The sequence below is a fragment of the Anomalospiza imberbis genome, chromosome 17 (genome assembly GCF_031753505.1).
Source record: "Anomalospiza imberbis isolate Cuckoo-Finch-1a 21T00152 chromosome 17, ASM3175350v1, whole genome shotgun sequence".
Classification (NCBI taxonomy): Eukaryota; Metazoa; Chordata; class Aves; order Passeriformes; family Viduidae; genus Anomalospiza; species Anomalospiza imberbis.
The window spans coordinates 3,976,309-3,980,239 of NC_089697.1; positions in this window are offsets into that span (position 1 = coordinate 3,976,309).

Sequence of the window (3,931 nt, forward strand, 5' to 3'; positions counted from 1 at the left end):
GTCCAGCGGTCAGTCCGTCCGTGCTGAACACACGCTGCTGGGAAGGAAGAGCTGCTCCTCGTCAGCCACGAGGTGACAAGGGAGCATCCTCTGCTCCCTCGCTGCGTCCCCCGCCCCGCAGCACTGACAGTAAATCCAGCTGAGCCCTCAAGCAGCGCTGCCCGAGGCGGAGCCGCCCACGCGTGGGACACAGGGGACAGCCCACAGGCAGCAGCCAGCGCTCCGAGAGCAGAAAATAGCAGCGAGCTCTTCCCGAGGCCGGGCTGCGGCTCGGGCTTGCTAAACATTAACGTGAGCCTCAGCCCACGCGAAAAAGGAGCTCCCAAACGCAGCCTAGGAAGGAGGAGTCAAGCAGCCCATTCGCTCCTTAGCGCTGTACTTGGAGAGAACATCAAGAAAAGAACAAAATATCTGCCCGGGGATGTGGGGAGGGCAGGGAGAAAAAAAACCAAAAAAAACCAACAAGTGCTTATTAAAAAAGCAATTCAGCATTTCTTGCCAAAGTTGAGCAGTGAGTAAACCCCAGCTGGATGTAAGGCACTGGTGTTGAAAGAGCAGCCTAATCTCGTAACACCTACAGAGAATATTTTGCAAGATCCAGATTATTCTTTAAAAATTTCATCAACAAGCAATGCACAGGTGAGCAAAGGGTTAAAGCAATCGGATGCCCTGTAGTCGTTCCTGACAGGTTTTGCTCTTTCCTTGTTATGCTCTCTACGGTGTTTCAGTAACTCTCCTTTCTTCTAACATTTTTTATTCAGAATCCCGATGTTAAAGGGATGAGTAATTTATCTCAGTTCTTTAGTGAAGGCACACAAAGCTCATCCAGCACAGGTAACAATCCCACTCTGTGCTTCCCACATTCCCAGTAAGGCTGGATCTGCAGCTCAGCCTGCTTTGCCTCCAACAGCTTAAAGGGCAGCAGCAGCAATTTTAGAGACAATCCCTCGTCATAAAAGACCCTATCTGGGCTTTGTTCCTACTACCACAGGTTTTTTTCCCCAACCACTGCTTGAGCTCACCCTGCTGCTGAAGGAACACTGCCTCTCTCCCCAGCTTCAGAGCCAGGGCTGGCACTGGGAAGGTTCTTGGTCTGCGACATTTATAACTCCCCACACTAACTATGCAAAAGTATTGATGGGAATTTCCTCCCTTTTCCTCCGTACCCACAATTCCTGTAAAACTTACTCCTACACCCATAATTCAAAGCTCGGGTTTATCCACATAGCTCCTCCTACACCAGCCCCAAAGATCAACTACAGAAAGTGCCTGCTTGTGAAATTCAGTTACAACCAAAACCCAGAGACCACAGGTTTTACAGCAGCACAGAAGCACACACAGGCAGGTATCACAGAATGGTTTGGAAAGGACCTTCAGGACCACCCAGTGATGGGCAGGGACAACTTCCACTGTCCCAGGCTGCTCCAAACCCTGTCCAGCCTGGCCTTGGGCACTTCCAGGGATCCAGGGGCAGCCACAGCTGCTCTGGGCACCCTGTGCCAGGGCCTCCCCACGCTCACAGGGAAGGATTTCTTCCCACTATCCATCATGAAAATTCACCCACTAATGAAGACTGTAGGACTGTAATGAACACGCAGAAAACAAATTAAAGATTTTTCATCCTTTTTTTGCAGCTACACAGACTATAGTTGCTGCAGAAGTGTCACCATCCTGTGTGACCACACACACTGCTCAGGATGTGAGACATGGGAGAGGAGAGCAAGGAGGGATGACAACAAAACCATCTGCAAGAGCAAATGTGGCTGCTCTTTGCTTTCTGTTTTTACAAAATTTGAAAAGCATTTTGTTCTCCCCAGGGAGCACTCAGCCTTTCCAAACCACTCCCCACTGAGCACACCTTGCCCCGAAACAAGGGGGTGGGTTTCAGGCCATTCCTTCTCCTGGATATAAAATCACCTCTAACCTGCCAGCACTGCAAATAGATGGGCACCACAGCCCATAACTATTCCTTTTGTCCCTCAGCGGTGTTCCTTGTCATTAAATGTCTTTTAATAACTCCAGCAGCCAGCTGATCATCTTTTTTAATGGGTCAATTTACAGACAGAGGCTGCCAGACACTCGTACCAGGCAGTTTCATCCTCAGGTTTCTCATGCAGTAGTAATAACTCAGCCAGGCTTGTTGCACAACTGAGCAAATTTAAAGCATCCAGATGAAGACAGAATTCTTTAAGAGTACATTCAGCTTTGATTACTCACACAAAGAGTACACAAGCACTGCTGAAAGTTTCTGATCTCTGTGGATAATAACAGCTGCACTACAGCCTTTCACATCTCCACTCCTGTCTGGCCTTCAGTTATTCATGGCATTTCAGAGGAGTAATCAGTAAGTTTATCTCCTAGATTATGCTTGTGAGAAAAAAGGTGGAGGAATAGAGGCCAGCTGAGTCTGCTTTTTCAGAGTGAATCAAGATAAATATTCCAGCTCTGGTTTTGACCTCTCCAGCATGTTTCATGCTCCAGGACAGTCTTCCTGGCATCATTAGAGATGAGACAAGCTCACTAGGATAAGATTATCTGGATCACAGGAGCTGAATCTTACTCAAATATGGAGACAAAGAGACATATGATGCTCTCAGCAGCCAATTAGTTCAAATGAATCATGGGAACAGATCCAGCACTGTTACCGTCACCACTTTAGTGCACAAGTTATTTCTGGAGGTATCCACACATCCTGCCAAGCTGACATGACTTGGCCTGACTTTTTCAGGCTCAAAAGGAGGTGGAAAAACATCTAACATGATTTTGGATAGTCAGGAATTTCAGCAGACCTAAGGACTGGAGGAACTCTCTGCAGTTTAGGAGAGCTGCCTCTGCATGGTGCGTGACAGAGCTGGGCATCAGAGCCACCAGGTCAGCTGGAATAAAACATCCATGGGCTGCATTGCAAGATCTTATGGCAGCATTACATTTTTCAAGCATCCCAAAATTAATTTGTTACCCTGAAAAATGAAGGCAAGTGACACACTGCAAAGTGGAGTGGGAAAACTTCTTCTTCAATTCTTTTTTTCTCAGGTTTATTTTGAGGGTACATAGCATTAGGAAAACCTGAAAATCATTTATCCCTGCTCAATCCATCACATAAGAAAATCCTCAAATGGTGCTACCTATCCATCACACAGACTCACTGAGATTAAGAGATTATTCCAGTTTCTGGAGTCACTAAATCAGTGTGATTATCCAAGCCCCAGCTTGCTCCCAGTCTGGCAGGGAGCAGCAGCCAGGCTGTGGCCTGGGGCACAGAGTGAGCTGCAGTCAGGTCTGGGTAAGGCAGCAGCTCCCAGCAGCTGGGCCTGCCACACATCTGGTTCTGCTCTGCCTGGGCTGGGAGAGAAAACCAGCACCTCACAGGAAAGGAGCTGCCAAGAGACAGCCCCAGCAACAGTCAGGCCCTACAAAGCATTTCCACTCGTGACTTTACTGCTTGAGACAAGAGTTAATCTGTCATCCTGCTGGGAGGATGCCCAGGGAGCTGGAGGATCAATAATCAATATCAATAAATAGCAGTATCTCCAGCTGCCTACCCTGTTTGAAAATGTCCTGCCTTGGGAGAATCAAGGAGGTGGGGTAGGGGGAAAAAAGTCATGCTCTCTTTAGACACAGACGTACATTCAGATAAGTCAACTGTAAAGTTGCTTAAACCTAATTACTACTGTAAATGTAATTTAAATCCAAAACATTTCCACTGCTCAAGGAAGAGCTGCAACAATAGGAGGAAGCACTACGACAGGAGCTATTCTTAACACTCAAAAACATTTATTCTGATGAATAACCAAGACTTACTTATTAATGTAAATTGAATATGGCTCTGCCTCCTGGGCACTGAAGGCTGTGTAAAATCAGAAGCCTTAGCGGGTTTCAGAGGATGACCTCGTTTACCTCCCTGCTCAAACACGTGCCTGGTAGCTACAGG